Source organism: Heterocephalus glaber, unplaced genomic scaffold (assembly GCF_053883595.1).
Source record: "Heterocephalus glaber isolate CG9 unplaced genomic scaffold, H.glaber_assembly_v1.0 deba00001504, whole genome shotgun sequence".
Classification (NCBI taxonomy): domain Eukaryota; kingdom Metazoa; phylum Chordata; class Mammalia; order Rodentia; family Bathyergidae; genus Heterocephalus; species Heterocephalus glaber.
Genome location: NW_028258324.1, coordinates 40,349,875 through 40,367,667, shown reverse-complemented (window position 1 = coordinate 40,367,667; position 17,793 = coordinate 40,349,875).

Sequence of the window (17,793 nt, the reverse complement as noted above, 5' to 3'; positions counted from 1 at the left end):
CTCTTGTCCAGGAGAGAAAGGGTGCAATGAGCATACTTCATCTTACCTTGGAACAGAAACTCTTAATGGGATGTTTTAATGAATGAATCTGTGTGTGTGTGTGTGTGTGTGTGTGTGTGTGTGTTTTGAGAGAAAAAGTGGTTCTCTTTAGAATATCTTCATTTGCAAAAATTATGACTGAATACTCTTGGTTAACATCTCAAGTCTACATCTTCAACTTCAACTCAATTAGAGTTAGTATAATGTTACATGCAAAAGAACACTGATGATTTTATTTTTCTATATTAACAAATTACCATTTACTGAAAAAATTGAGCTTTCCCCATTCTTTTGGAATACATCAAATAACAACAGCTCCTTTAAGTAAGCAACACTTTTTAGGCCTGGTTTCATCAATAGATTTGACTAGCTAACATTATATATTACACTGTCTTGATCACATTGCCCTTTGTCTCCTCTTTAAATATTAAAATCAAATAAACAAGTAATTTGAGAAATAAGAACATATATAAAAATAGTTAATATTTATGAAAATATATTCTCTAATAATTGCAAATGCAAATTATTTCATAATGCAATACTGTTTTACACCCATGAAGATTGAAGAAAAATATTCATGCTTATCACATGTGATAAAGAGGATATTGACAAATTGAAACTGTTAATTTGCTGGTAAATATATATATATATATATATATATATACATATATATAAATTTATGTAGCTCTATAGCAAGGTAAGTTTGTAAATATCTTCTGAAACAAAAAATGTCCTTATCATGAAAGGTTTCTTGCACCTATGTGTCTTTAAGTTAGAAACTACATAAACACATTATTTTTAATATACAAATGGAACATTACATGTAATTGGAAATAATTAAATCTCAGTGTGTTATAAAATTTACTAAGAGATGAAACGTGACAATTATTTGAAAATTATAAAATGAATTATATAAATATTAAATACATGAAGTAAATTGTTCCAATTACAGATGAGTGGAAAAGATAGATAAATAAATTTATAGGTCATAAAAGTGCATGGTCATGAAATGAGAAAAGTATATAAAGTATAGGAAGCATATATCTCTAGAGAGAAGGTAAATTGTCTCCAGGGTCTCTTTGAGTGTAACAGGTTAGTAAGAAGGACATCAAGATGATGATGATGATGAGAGAGAGAGAGAAATTTTGTAATTTGGAGTACTTCACACATTTTTTTAAAAAGTTCTAATAGAGCAATTTAAAACTCTGAGGGCAAATAATTTGATTCAGCTTAATAATATAAAGATAAGCAAAGAAATTATAGAAATACTTAAGAGTGGCACATGAAGTAAAAAAAAAAGATAATTTTTCAACTTTTATTTTAAGACAAAGTCTCACAAAGTTGCCCAGACTGGGTTGCAACTTGAGATGATATTAGAAGTATGTGCTATCACCCTCATTTAAGAGATTAAAAAAATGACTACTTTCTTTTTTAGATAGAAGCCATTTTACTGTAGTAAAACATGGGACATATAATTCAGAAGAGAAAAAGGTTACTTTAAAGAGTCAATTCCTTGAGTAGATTATATAGAATAGGAAACAGTACAGAAATGGAAAAGGAAGATCAACTTATTAACTGCTTCCAGTAGAGAAAATAAAGTACAAGGCCTTGGCCAAAATATATTAATAAAGTTGGCTTTTAAATAGATGAGGTAATTCAATTTAGTCTAAATGCTTTCATTCAACCTATGAAGTATAAAGCTAAATTTTCATTTGAAACTGAAATGAAACATTTAAAAAAATCATGAAGTGACTGTGATGTGAAGAAATGTCCTAAAATATTTATAATGTAAAATAAAGAATCATTTACCTGGAATATATGTCATGAATACTCACCAGTTTTGAATGATCATACAGCATTTCTGATCATATACTAAAATTTAAAACAATCCACTGGTAGTTTCTGTCTCCATCCCCATGTTCAGCTCACCCTGCTCCTCAGCATGGTCTCAGAACACACAATCTAGCCAGGTATAATTTTTTTCAGGCCTAAATGATGACAGCAAAGCTGAAACATTGACTCTAAGTACTTTTTGTACTTTCTTATATTTTTCACCTTCCACAATAATTAGGATCTTTGACTATATTAGTTTATAGACTAAAAAATAGTGCCAACTCATTTATGAGCTGGTATTTCACTTATGTCTTTCATTATGGCTACTTTGGAGGGTCTATATTCCAGATACCATAGCTAGAAAGTAAGGTGTAGATGTTTACCTGTATTCCACCTTATGGAGAGAAAATATATTAATTTACTGAGATTTGGGAGCTCACCTGTGACCATCCCAGTCTAATCAATCCTGTTACACATCAAAATTGATAGTAGAAATTAGGGACTGTCATAAGAGAAACATAACATGTGAAAATGTGTAAATGGTCGGATGCAAATATACAAGACAGTGTTATGGAAGCTGGAGTGATACTGAATTTCATCACACAGTACAAAAATATTTAGTCAATAGTTACTATGTAAAAAAATTCAGATTTTGGTAAACAGAATGAAAAGTGTACTGTCATTAATATTTGTTAACTTTGCAAGTATTCGAAAAAATCACAAATATTTGAATGACATGACAGTAGAAATGAGTGGGAAAAGATAATTTCACGTTTTGTGGATTGTAATGTTTGTAAAGATATAAACTGTCATGATTACAAGAGAAAAAGTCAAGATGAAATGGCAAGACATTTTTAGTAATAAATGTCTTGTAAAATCTCATATTGTGTGGTTGCCTAATGTAAAAATAAAACTGATAATGTGACTTTTCCTATTTTTCCAAATAGCTCAAAAGTGGCTTCCATTAAGATAGAGAGATGCAAAAGTAAAGAAACGAAGAAATAAAGTATGCTTGAAATTATGCTTTCAAAAATCATCTTTGGGACTTTTCAGAGGACTTCTGAGACTAACTGGATACAGATATGCCAATACTCTACTAAATATTGGAGACCAATGAATTATCAAATGAATTATTATTTTAGCTTTTAGTTGTCTAATATGCCTAATTGAAAATAACCACTTGACAGTTTACCCCCAGCATCACTCAGGCAGTACATTTTTTTTCAGTGGAGACTATTCCAACCATCACTAGGGCAGGTGTTGTTTTCTTGTTTGCATAGGATACACTTGTACAACTGTTTGTTTGTTTTATATCAACTATTTTCCATACTTTTTAAATTTAGAATATTTTATTCTCCTTTGATATTTGTTTGTAACAAAATCTAATAATAAGTTCTGGTTATTTTCTTTCACTAATCTGTGTTTGCAAAAAAATCCTACAATTTTGCACTAAAATCTATAAAAACACTTTTTATAAGAATGTGAGATATAATTTTTATACTTCGCCAGAACTCAGTGCTATTCTTTTACATTACAAAACAGACATGTTTGGGATACTGAGACTGAATAGGGAGGAAATTCCCAAAGATCTGCAAAAGAAAATAAAAACCAGAGAAAGAGAAAATTGTTAGCATATCAGAGAGGAAAATTCTGTGTTATGAAGTGGAGAGACAAAAAAGACATCACTTTATTCTCAACTATTCATAATACAGAAATGGTAGAATTTGAAAAAAGAAATGAAAGAAAAAATCCCAGTAGTGGTCAGTGATAATAATAATTCTATGAGTGGTGTGGACAGAGTTGACCAATGTCTAATAAGCTATCTTATAATCAAAAAGTGAAAAAAAGTTATTATAAAATATTAATGCATCTGCTGGACCAAACATTTTGAAACTCATTTGTTATTTATTTAAAACAAGGGGTTCAAAAAGTTATTAACAACTTAGATTAGGTCTAATAGACCAAATAATTGAAAAATGTGGGATGGCAAAATGCCAACCAGGACATCCAGCATGAACATTTTCATTCATACATTTAGTGGACAGACATTTTATTGAAACTGTAACACCCACAGGTGAAAAAAAAAGGAACAACCCACATGACAATGTAAAGTGTGTTGTTCAAAGAAAGACAACAATGCAAAAAAGAAATTGGAAAGAAACTGCATACTACAGTCCAGATTGTAGTTTTGCATTGTGTATTGAGTGTTTTAAGGTATACCATACACAGAAAAATTATGGAATAAATTTGGTAAAATTGTTATTTTATATCTTTTCATATATTATTTTCTAAAAACTAACAAAAATATGCAATTTTTGTTATCCTGTATTTAGATAATTGGATTGGTAAGGGGATAAACAGTGCTGTAGAAAATATTCTCCATACCTTATGACAGCTCCTCCTAGAGAATAGATTCAGGGACAAATCAAGGAATTACCATCCTAATCTTCTGTTTGGCTTTCATATGCCTGCTAGAGGCCATCAATGTACCTGTCCAGTAGACATTTTGAATACCCAAAGAACTGAAATAACATTGTCTCATGTTCCTCTTTCAGATGTTATTGGAATGTTGGAATCATCCCATTCAAGTTCTATAATTTCATACTGACAGAGTGAGGTAGTAAAATGCTAGATTTGATTGTCTTTCTCTTTCTCTCTCTCTCTCTATTTCTTTTCTTTCTTCTTTCTCTCTTCCTTTCTTTGTTTCTTTCTTTCTTTCTCCTTCCTTCCTTCCTTCATTCCTTCCTTCCTTCTTTTTTTTGTTCATTGCTTCTCTTCACCATAAAGGACTCACATGCAGCTCTTATTTAGATATGAGAGGTATGACAAATGACTACACCTCACCTGGATATCCTAGAATTCTACCTTGGAATTGAAATAGATTTAGAATTGGGTAACTTGAGAAAAATTTTACATATATAAGGAATTAATAAGAAAAGTGTCAAATGTACAAAAAAAGGGCAGAGTGATGTCCTAACACTACTGGCTGTACTCTGCAGTTAGTTTGGAGTCATGAATTTAGTTCCCGCAGCAGACATGTAAGAGGCAGTGATGCCCATCACTATGGAAAAGAGGAAGTTACAGTATGTGTTTCTTCTATCCTTCTCTTTCCTTGCTGTAGTGTGCCTAAGATAAACATCTTCCAGATCATATTATACTTATGATGGAGAAGGCACATCTGTTTATATAACTATTAGTTTGGGAAATTTATTTGTATTGCAAATATAAAATCATATCAAATCAAAATATTTATAGACTTCAAGGATCTATGATTTTAGAGTCAGTGAAAGTTTTACTTAATTCTAAAGAGTAAATTATTAGCATATTTAAGCCTCAGGTAATCACTTGCTTATCATTAGACTGTTTTCATGGCAGCACAGCAGGTTTGTGAAAATACATTATCAGGTAAGATCATAAACATTGGTTTCAGGCTTCCTAGTGCTGTGTAGCAGAGGCTGTCCATGTCCTTTCCACAATGCTTCTGTGTGTAACATTCCCATGCTCCCTGATCAAGTTTCAAACTGTCAGTTTTAGAACTGTTTGTCCAAGGGCCTTCTCTAACAACCAAAGACAACACTACCGGAGGACAAGATTATAGCAGCAATTGCAATAAAATTAACAATCTCCAGGAACAGACTTCAACCAGTGATCAGTTTTATTTAAGAGGGATAAATCATAAGTAATATCTCTACACTGTATACCTGAGATCTATATCTGGATTAATCTTCAATGACTTCCAGTGGGTGTTTAAAGTAGAAACTATTTGGCTTCATTTCTTTTCTTCTTTTACATTCCCAGTCCACTGCAAGCCAAATAAACTCTCTGTGCTTGAATCATTACATCAGATTTCATTTCTAGATAATTTAAATATTGCCACCTACAATTCCTTCAGCAGACACTTTTTATGTCAAAATTCCCAAAGTCTTATTTATCATATCACATGATTCACTGGATATGGTAGTTTCAAAAATACTACCACTATTCACCCCAATTCACTTTAACTTTCAGTATGGTTAATACTGGACACCAAAATCTATACCTAGTCAATGAATTGTCCAGGTTTAATTACAAATAATTTGTATGCAGTGTTTCATGACAAAAATGTGATTCAAATAATACCAGCAAAGTTGTGAATTCTACTTATGTTCTTTGTTTTTATTATGTACCTATTTATGTGTAAATGATTAACTCACACATCACATAATTTGTGATATACGGCTTGTTTGCACATACATATTTGCAAAATTATAGAGTGTGATGTAAATATTAGTGTTAAAAATTTGATTTTTCTAAGGAGGAATGGAGATATAAAGAAAAAGTAAGACAGAACCCATTTAGAAGCTGGTGAGGACCAGAGCTGTGCAACTGCAGGAAGAGCCCAGCCAGAGCCCTGCCCTGACCCCAGCAGCTAGGGCTCACAGGCCCCAGCCAAAGGCCAACCTGGAAAAGAGCTACACAGGTACACAAGCAACAGCCACAGACCCACCTCAATACAATTGGTAAGTGCATACAGATGACACCCAGAACCCCACTCAGACAACAGTGCCTGGGGTGCACAGACCCCAGTCAAAGGCCCTCCCAGACAATAGCTATGTAGGTGGGCAGGCCCAGCTAGAAGCATGCCTAGATACCATCCCAAGTGTGCACAGGCCACAGCCAGAATCCTGCCCAGAAAACAGGGTAGTGCAGGAGTCCAGAAGGGTATCATTCTAATCCCAGAAATTGATGCAGCAGTGAATAGCAGAGAAAAGGACACTTGGTGGCTTGTTGAGAATTGAAGACCATTGGGTGAGCAAAAAGTGACCTCAACAAAAACACAGCAGGCTGCATCGGTTGAAATGAGAAGACACATACATAAGTCTCAAAACCAGACTTCTAGATCACCTAAGGCAACCCCAAAGGGAAACTAGATGGAACAATCTGATACTCAACCACTTGGACTCCCTGAAACAGCAACAAAGAGGGTCTAGTAAAAATGAAATCAGAAATAATTTCTCAGAAAACAACAGAGATTGAGTCCATAATGCAGGACATGATTAATAAATCCAGAGAAGACACAGATAAAAAATAGAGGAGCTGAGGAACATGATGGAATCCGAACATAAAAAAAAAAGAATCCATAAAACAGATGCACACAGATATCCAAGAAATTAAAAACTCCATGGATATTTTACACAGCTGATCCAGTGTGAGGACAGAATATCAGATATAGAAGACAGGATTGGAATTAGTGACCAGGAAAAGAAAAATTTCTTAAAAATAGTAAGGGACCACGTGAAATCAATTCAGCAGCTGCTACATGACGCAAAGAAGAATAATGTAAGACTTATTGGAGTCAATGAAGAAATAGGAGAGAGTTCAAATGACATAAAAAATAAGTTTAGGGCTGGAGATTTAGCTCAGTGGTTACGCCACCTGCTGCACAAGTGCAAGGACCTGAGTTCGATCCCTGGTACACACACAAAAAAAGTTCAGAGAAGTAAGGGCAGAAAACTTCACAAGCAGGGGAAAATAACTTGACATACAGATGAGAGAAGCATACAGGACTCCAACTAGACCTAAAAACATAAAATCTACACCTAGGCATATAACACTTAAGATTCCAGAAACCCAACAGAAGAACAAAATTCTACAAGCAGTTAGAGACAAGAAACGAAATACATACAAAGGAAAGCTCATCAGGGTGACAGCAGACTTCTCAACACAAACCCTTAAGTGAGAAAAAGCCTGGAGTGACATATTTCAAGCCTTTTAGGAAAACAATCTCCACCCAGATTGATGTACCCTGCAAACCTATCTTTCAAAATTGATGGAGAAATAAGATGCTTTCATGACAAAAGCACCTGAGAAACTTCATGAATGTCAAATCAGCACTCCAAAAAATTTTAAACAATATCCTAGAAAAAGACAATGAGGATAACAATCCCAGGAAGCCCAGCGGAATGAATCCATCAGTCATGACAAGAAATTAAATTCAAACCTGGAGAATCCAACAAAAAGAAAAACTTATGACAAAGATAAGTCAATACATATCAGTTATAAACATCAATGCTAATGGTCTCAATTCAAAAATCAAAAGAAATAGACTGGCTGAATGGGTCAAGAAGCAAGATCCAACATACACTGCATACAAGAAACACACTTAATTAAAAAAGAAACTCATAGACTGAAAGATAAAGGGTGGAAAACAATACTTCATGTGACGTGAACCCCCAAAAAAGCAGGAGTAGCTATCCTCTTTGCAGATAAAATGGATTTCAAACCAACACTGATTCAGACAGACAAAGAAGGACACTAGATCCTTGTAAAGGAAACAATCCAAGAGGAAGAAATGATAATCATAGATATATATGCACCAAATGGTACTGCACCCAACTATATGAAACAAATAGTAACGGACATGAAAAATCAAATAAGCACTAATAGAATAGTCGTGAGGGACCTCAATATGCCACTCTCACAAATAGATACATGAACTAGACAGAAAATAACAAAATATTAGAACTCAATCAAACTCTTGAACAAATGAACTTAACAGATGTTTACAGAGTGTTCCACCCTACAAAATCAGAATACACATTCTTTTTAGCTGCATGTGGGTCATCCTCCAAAATAGACCACATACATGCTCATAGAACATGTTTAAGTAAGTGCAAAGGTATGGAAGTTAACCCCTTTATATTACCAGATCATAGTGCAAAGAAATTGGAGATTAATAGCAGAAGAAACTGCATGAATTTCATAAACACATGGAAATTGAACAATACTCTTCTGAATAACCAATGGATCACAGACTAAATTAAAGAAGAAATCAGACAGTTTCTTCAATTAAATAAGAATGACAGTACAACATATCAGAATCTATGGGACAGAAGGCAAGCAGTCTTATGAGGGAAATTCATAGCAGTGAATGCTCATTTTAGGAAAACAGAGCGAGCTCAATTACACAACCTGATGCTGAACCTCAATCTTCTAGAAAAAGAAGAGCACAAGAAACCCAAAGCTCATACAAGGGAGGAAATTATAAAGATCAGAGCAGAAATCAATGCAATGGAGACTAAGACAACGATACAGAAAATCAATAAAGGAAAGAGTTAGTTATTTGAAAGAATAAACAAAATTGACAAACCCTTAGCAAATCTTATCAAAAAAGGAAAGAAAAGACTCAAATCCGTGCAATTAAGAATGAAAAGAGTGAAATTACAATGGACCCAGCAGATATCCAGAAGATCATGGCACCTATTTTGAAAACCTATATGGTAATAACATAGAAAACACAGAAGAAATGGACAGATTCCTAGATATATATGAATTACCAAAGTTGAATGAAGAAGACCTAAAAATTCTAAACAGCCCAGTATCAATCAATGAAATTGAAAATGTAATTAATAACTGGCCAATGAAGAAAAGCCCGGGTCCTGATGGCTTTACTGCTGTATTCTACAAGACATTTAGAGAGGAGCTATTGCCGTTACTGTTTAAACTCTTCAATGAAATTTAAAGGGAAGCAGTACTCCCGAATTCATTCCTGGAAGCAAGCATCACCTTGATCCCTAAAGCAGAGAAAGACCCAACCAAATAAAAAAGAACTATTGACTAATCTCCCTAATGGACACAGATTCAAAAATCCTTAATAAGATACTGGCAAACAGAATGCAGAAGATCATCAAGAAGATCATACACCCTGACTAAGTGGGATTGATCCCACGGATACAGAGATGGTTCAACATATGCAAATCAATAAATGTAATACACTGTATTACTAGAGCCAAAGGCAAAAAACATATGATCATCTCAACAGACACAGAAAAAGTGTTCAACAAAATCCAACACACATTTATAAAAATCTTATAAAAAATTGGAATAGGCATTCTCCAGTTCAACCTGATAAAAGCCATGTATGAAAAACCAACAGCCAATGTCATACTAAATGTTCAAAACCTAAAATCCTTCACACTAAAATCAGGAACAAGACAGCAATGTCCATTATCACCATTTCTGTTCAATATAGTTTTGGAAACATTAGCCACATCCATTATACAAGAGAAACTAATGAAAGCAATAAAGATAGGAAACAAAATTAAATTGTCATTATTTGCAGATGACATGATATTCTATATAGAAGACCCCAAGAACTCCACCAAATGTCTTCTAGAGTTAATAACCAATTCAGTAGAGTAGCTGGATTCAAGGTCAACACACAAAAATCAATAGCTTTTCTTTACATGAACCACAGACTCACTGCTCACAGTAGCATCCAAAAAAATGAAATACCTAAGAGTCACCCTAATGAAAGAAATCAAAGACCTCTACTCTGAAAACTATAGCACTCTGAAAGGAGAGATACAAGAGATTATCAGAAAATGGAAAGACGTCCCTTGCTCCTGTGTAGGAAGAACCAATACAGTGAAAATGGCCATACATCCAAAACTGCTATATAGATTCAATGCAATCCCAATTGAAATTCCAACAATATACTTCAAAGACCTTGAGAAAACAATCAAAATTTTATTTGCAAGAAGAGGAGACCTAGAATAGCAAAAGCAATTCTAGGCAAAAAAGACAATGTAGAGGGTATCACAATCCCCAACTTGAAACTATACTACAAAGGTACTGAGATAATAACAGCATGGTGCTGGCAAAGAAACAGACCCAAGGACCAACAGAACAGATTAGAAGATTCAGGAAGAGCTCCAGACACACTCAGCCACCTCATCTTTGACAAAGGACTCAAACACCCTCACTAGAGATAAGATAGCCTCTTAAACAAATGATGTTGGAAAAACTTGATTTCAACCTGCCAAATACTAAAACTAGACCTGTGTCTCTCACAAGGCACTAAACTAAAATCAAAATGGATTAAAGATCTAAATATTAAAACACAAATAATAAACCAGCTGGAAGAGAGGTTAGGTAGAACTCTTGAAGACATTGGTGTAGGAAATTATTTCATTAACAAAACCTCAGTTGCACGTGAAGTAGCACAAACAATCAACAAGTGGGATCTCTTCTTATTAAAAAGATTCTGCCCATCAAGAGAAACCACCAACAGTGTGAAGAGACAATCCACAATGTGGGAAAAATTTTTTTACCAGCTGTTCTTCAGACAAAGATCTATTATCTAGAATATATAAAAATTTTAAAAAATCAGACCTCCCCAAATTAAAGACTCAACCCAAAAATCAGCAACTGTAATGAACAGACATTTCTCAAAGAAGTAGAAAAAGCAGATGAACATATGAATAAATGTTCAACATCACTGGTTATTCAAGATATGCAAATGAAAACAATGCTGAGATTCCACTTCACCCCAGAAAACATCTCTGCTATCATGAAATCAACCAAAAACAAATGCTGGTGGGGCTGTGGCAAAAAGGGAGCCCTTCTCCACTGTTGGTGGAATTGTAGACTGGTGTAACCACTGTGAAAATCAATACAGGGATACCTCAAAGAAGTAGTATTAGAGGTCTCATTTGACCCAGCTATTACAGTGCTGGGTTTCTTCTCAAAAGAATCATACCACAGCAATATATGTGCACTCACGTTCATAGCTGCATGGTTTGTAATAGATAAAACTTGAAAGCAGCTCAATTTCCCATCAACTGGAGACTGGATAAAGAAAATATGTGTGTGTGTGTGTGTGTGTGTTGTATAAAATGGAGTACTAATCTGCAATAAAGAATGAGAAATTAGAGACCTTTATAGCTAAAGGGATGCACATTCAGGCGATACTCTCAAATGAAGAAGCAGGACACACATGTGTAAATACCAAATAGTTTCTTCGTGTGAGAAACTGAAAGTGTAAATAAGAATCAAAAGGCATAATAGATAATGTGAAATAGGAAGAAAAGGCCCAAAAGGGAAGGGGAAGTGGGAGGGGTAGGGGAAAGGAAAGAAGGGCATGGAATTAATATGAGAAAAGTAAAAAATGGAAACAAAGTCTTTGTAAGCATGGAGGGGTGGAGGGGTTTAAGGGAGGGCAGAGGAATGGGGAAAAAATAAGAACCAAGACATATTATGTAATGGTACAAATTTCCAGTGATGAATGTCATTATATTGTATACCTAAAATATACCAATAAAATTAATTTTAAAAAAGAAAAAGTGAAATAGTTAAAATAAACAAAATAAGTTTAGAAAAAAAATTTTTATGGAGTCAGAGAAGCCAGATAACGTATTTAACTTTGATATTTTTTATTTTAGTGAAGCAGAGAAAGTTATATAAAATATAATTCCAGTCACTTAATCATCCATACAGTAGAACTAAATATTTAGAGTTAAAGGAACTTTGAAAAGAAAAAAACACTAATCAAATAAAGAAACACTTTTCCCTGATCTAAAGCAATCTTTATGTCAGCCACTCTATTACTAATGCTAGGATTACTGTTATACAACTATTGCAATTACCATCATTAGTATTATGATGAAATAGCATATTTTATTTGAAAATAGAAAATACATAGTAAATTCTATATAAAACTTTACAAATGTCACTGAACTGAACCTCAACATGAGTGAATTCAATATAAATCAATTCATGAAAGGAAAGGATAGCCCACAAATTCTAGTGGTTTACTTTTCAAAATGCCATGTGTTTCAGTTTCATTCTTATAAAATGGAATCATACTTCTGCTTTATAAAGACCTAAGTTTTAAAAACTGGAAAATTAAGCACAGAAAATTAATGTAGAATTAAAAAATTTTATGGAGTGCTATGTAATGTTTCAATACATTACATTGTATAATATTTCAATTATGTAAAACACAAATATCTCCTTAAACTTTTAACATTTCTTTATGGAAATTCAACAAAAACATTTATTGTAAAAGTAAGCATGGGAAATAATATAGAATTATTTATCATAGAAGTATAAGCTATGAAGTGTTCATTCATTGAAAAAAATATAGACAATTCTGACTTTGTGGTAAAGTATAAAGTGGAGTTGCTACCATGCTTAAAGTAAGACAAAAAGGTGAAAAACAAAAAGTGGCTTTTTGATCTCCATGAAGAAATGAAATTGGAAGGCAAACTGGGACCTAGAAATATGAAGAAACATTTAGTCACTGAATGTATATAGAATGAGATTTGCTGACCTATAACAGAAGCTACTGGCGCTAGAGGTTGGTAGGAATATATAAAAAATAATTTTGCTAAGTTTCTATAAGCTGAATGTGAACTGGCTTTAGTTTAAGAAAATCCTGGGGACTGTAGTCTTAGGTCACATCATATACATTTACAGCCATGGGGAGGGAACTTGACCAAACACAATGCAGAATCACAGGAAGGTCAAACAGAGAAGCAAAGTGTAGTAACAGGGCTGAGAAGGAAGGCTTCCATTAGCAAGTTCCCACAGCAGGATGTGATGCTTTGTTTGAATAGTTGTTTAAACTGCAACAAGGTGAAAAATATTGGAATGAGGACTGGTGGTGTAGTAATGCGGCTAACTGGTTTTTTGGGTATGTTGGCAGGTGGAGCACCTTTCCTGACTTATGTTGAGATACACAGTAACTGATAGGTAAACATAGCAAGGTCATAGGATCAAAGTTCCTTATACAAAAGTCAAGTGTTTTCCTATATACTGGCAATGAACAATCAAAATTAGAGACTAAAAAGTTATATAACACAATAGATTCTAAAGTAAGTGGGATTTAGTTACCAGTGTAACAAATATAAGGTCTGTACACAGAAAACTATAAAATAATGATAAAAGAAATAATGTCTAAATAAATGAAGAATTATCTCTCTTAATGAAATAAAAAACTGAATATTTAAAAGTCAATTCTTTTCATCTTCATCTATATATCCAATAATGTTTTAATAAAATCTGAACATATTTTTGTAGATACTAAAATAAGTTAAATCTAAAAAGACGATGTAAAATCAAAAGATCTAGAGGCCAACTCAATACTGAAAAAAGAATACATTTGGATGATTTTAAAGTCAAGTATGTAGCATAGTGTATGACACTTACATGTGCAAGAGTCTGAATTTGATCCCCAAGACTACATAAACAAAAAGAAACCAAAACAAGAAATACAGAAAACAAAAACACGATATTCAGCTAATATTAGACAAAAGTACAAAGGCAAATGAATGGCTATATGATAGTAAGGTTCTATCACCAAGTGGCTCTGGAAAAATCTTGATTTTCAAGGACAATAAGAAGAAGCTATGTGTACATATTTAAAAAATTACTATCATTGGCCTAAATGTAAAGTACAAAATAGTAAAATTTCTAGATAAATATTGTAGGGGAAAATCTATGTAACCAAGGGATTGGTGGTGAGTTTTATGTGCAACATCAAGAAGTACGTTGTAAATGAGAAAATGATAAATTACATTTTATTAAAATTAAATTACTTTCTTTACTAGAATTATCATAAGATTATGATAAATTTCTGGCTACCTATGAGAAAATAATAATTACAAATCATTTATTGGAAAATGTTCTACTATTCCAAATACAAATAAGTTCTTTCAAATGTCAAAAATAAACAACAAATAGATTAAAATAGTTAAAAGTCTCAACAGACATCCATGAAGGAAGATGTACACATAGTAAATAAACATATGAAAAGGTGTTCAATATCACATCTCATTAGAGAAATTCAAATTAATATAGCAATGAGATATGTATTCTTAGTGACTAAAATTTAAAACAAACTTTAAGAATCTATGAATCTCATTTTGCTATTTCTTAATAGCACAGTCATTTCAAAAGACATCTTGGCAATACCTTACAAAGCTAAAATAATTTCATCTTATGATTCAGCAATTATGATTCTCATTATTTATACAAATGATTAAATGTAAAATATAAAGTTAGTCTAAAATACTAAAATAATCATTAAATAAAATTCTAAACTTTTGTACATACAAACCCTGCAAGCCAAGGCAAATATATATTTTTAAGTGCTAAAAATAAGTGAAAAATCAGGCCATGTGTAAATAACAATGAAATCTGAGTCCTTATTGCTAATTTAAAGAAAGCATTCTGAAAATACTGAAAAGCTTCATTTATATGAAATAGTAGAAAACAAAATAATAGAAAATGTAAACAGATTAGAAGTTTTTGGAGATTTAAAGAGATGGAAAGGTTGAACACTTGTATTACAGGTGATGGTGAATATTTCTATGATTAAGAATATGACTAAATGATCTTTGACCTTTATCAAACTCACAAAATTTCATAGCACAATGAATGAAAGTTGGTGTATGTAAATTTTAAAATATCCTTATGAGATTTAGACATCTCGAGATCAAATACAGACCTCAAAACAACATCAAATTATATTTCAAATGTATAAAATAACCTCAGTGAAGAGAATGGAGGTAAATTATTAAACTAAATAACCTTGTAAATGAGTGAAAAATTTAATACTAAATGCCAAAGGAAGGATGTTTAATAACCACTAGACCCCAGATGGTAATGTGCTCTATAGGGCTGCTATGTAACAATTCTGAAACCACTTTACATGTTTGGGAAATGAACTATGTAAATGTATCACAAAATGTAGGGGGCATGTTTCTTGTTGAAATTTGGAGTTATGGATAAACAATAACAGAAGATAATGATACATTTGGCAATGGGTTAGAATTTAAAACGTAAGTATAAACTCATGTTTAGATTAATATAAAATAGATATTTATGGGAATATTTATAGATATATACTCAAATTAATATGCAGAAACGCTCTTCTTTTTACTCTGTTAAGTGGTAGAACCTACAAGGGAGTATAATGAAATAGTAGTAAAACCACATACATCTGTCAAGTATAAGTTTCTAACTGTTCTCTAATAAAACAAATCTGATTTGTACTAAATAACTCATTCTAAAGTTGGACCAGAGAAGAATCAAGATGACTCTGGTTCACCTTATGGGGTTAGAAAAGGAAGAATTCAGGGGGAAAAAACAATGAAGTTAAATGAAGTAATACGTTAAAGGGACACAGGTGCTAATTTTGAAAGCTTACAGTGATCAAAGGTGGAACAACAGGAGCACTTAGATAACATATTATTGGACCATGAGGTAGAGTATATGTATCAGTACATAATGATATAAATAACTGATTGAGAAAATACATAGAAGAAAATAAATCCCCAGAAATAAATTCAAACATTATTTTAGATATTTCTTCCTCCAGGAAATAGACCATAACTTCCCACTTTCTGTGCAAGGTGAGCACTTTCCTCAACACAATGTATGACTTGGAGAAATAGAGGAACTATATATCATGGAAACTGAACAAACCCTCATTCACTCAAATCATGAAGATTAATATCAACACTTATTACATGTAACTGTGATACCATGGAAAGAAAATGGCAATTTACCTCCTTGGCATTTTTTCAAATAACTCATAATCCCAGGCTAATCATGAGAATTACAACGAAGAACCCTTTCGAAATGATATTTCTCAAATTATCAGAACACTGCTCCTCAGAATTGTGAAGATTATAATAAAAAGTATATTCTGATAAAACATCACAGTTTGCAATTAAATGTAATATAATTAAAGTGACTTGACAAGTATCTAAGAAAAATTATTGGAATGAAAAAGGACATGGGAAATAAAGTATGGAATTAGTTAACTATGTACCACTATTGGTTCATTAATTGTGACAAATGTACTGTGCTAATTTAAGATATAAATGCTAGATGCTCACACAAGTGGGAGGTGGTTCCTTGACCCTAAGGCTGAGTTCTTAGGCACTAGGTATCACCACCTCTCCTGGAAGGGACACTGATGAACCCAAGGAAACCCAGCTCCTCCCTTCAAAATGTGGTGTCTAGGCCACCATCCCAAGCTCCTAGGGCTGAGAAGCTGAGCCAGTCCCAGCACCCAGAAGGAAGCTCCCCCACTGCCATCCCAGGCTCCTAGGGTAGAGAAGGTGAGCTGTGCGGGTGTCAGAAACACACCCCCTCCCACCAGTGTAAATGAGAAGACACACAAACAAGCCTCAAAAACAGACTTCTGGATCACCTACAGCAACCCCACAGGGAAATGAGATGGAACAATCTGATAACCACTTGGACTCACTGAACTGGCAAAAAAAGAGGATCTGGGGAAAATGAAATCAGAAATAATTACTTAGATAACAATGAAGATTGTGCTCATTGTGCAAGACATGATTAATAAATCTAGAGAGGACACAGATAAAAAAAAATAGAGGATCTGAGGAACATGATGAAATCCCAACATAGGAAACAAAAGGAATCCATAAAACAGATGCAAACAGAATTCCAGGAGATTAAAAACTCCATCAAAATCTGTGCAGCAGAATGAACCAATATGAGGATAGAATTTCAGATATAGAAGATAAGATTGCAATTAGTAACCAGGAAAAGAAAAATTGCTTTAAAATTGTAAGGGAACATGAGAAATCAATCCAGCAGCTGCTAGATGATGCAAAGAAGAATAACATAAGATTGATTGAAGTCAATGAAGAAAGAGGAAAGAGTGCAGATGACATAAGAAAACTGTCCACAGAAATGATGGCAGACAACTTCCCAAGGAGGGGAAAAGAACTTGACATAGAGATAAGTGAGGCATATAGGACTCCAGCTAGCCTTGATCAAAAAAAAATCTACACATAGGCATATAATAGTTAGGATTCCAGAATTCAAACAGAAGAACAAAATTCTACAAGCAGTGAGAGAAAAGAAACAAATCACATACAAAGGAAAGCCCATCAGAATCACAGCAGACTTCTCAACGTAAAGCCTCAAGGCAAGAAGAGCTTGGAGTGATGTATTTCAAACCCTGAAGGAAAACAGCCTCCAACCCAGATTGATGTACCCTGCAAAACTATCTTTCAAAATTGATGGAGAAATAAGATACTTTCATGATACAGAGCACCTCAGGAACTTCATGAATATCAAACTGGCACTCCAAAAATTTTAGATAATACCCTAGGAAAG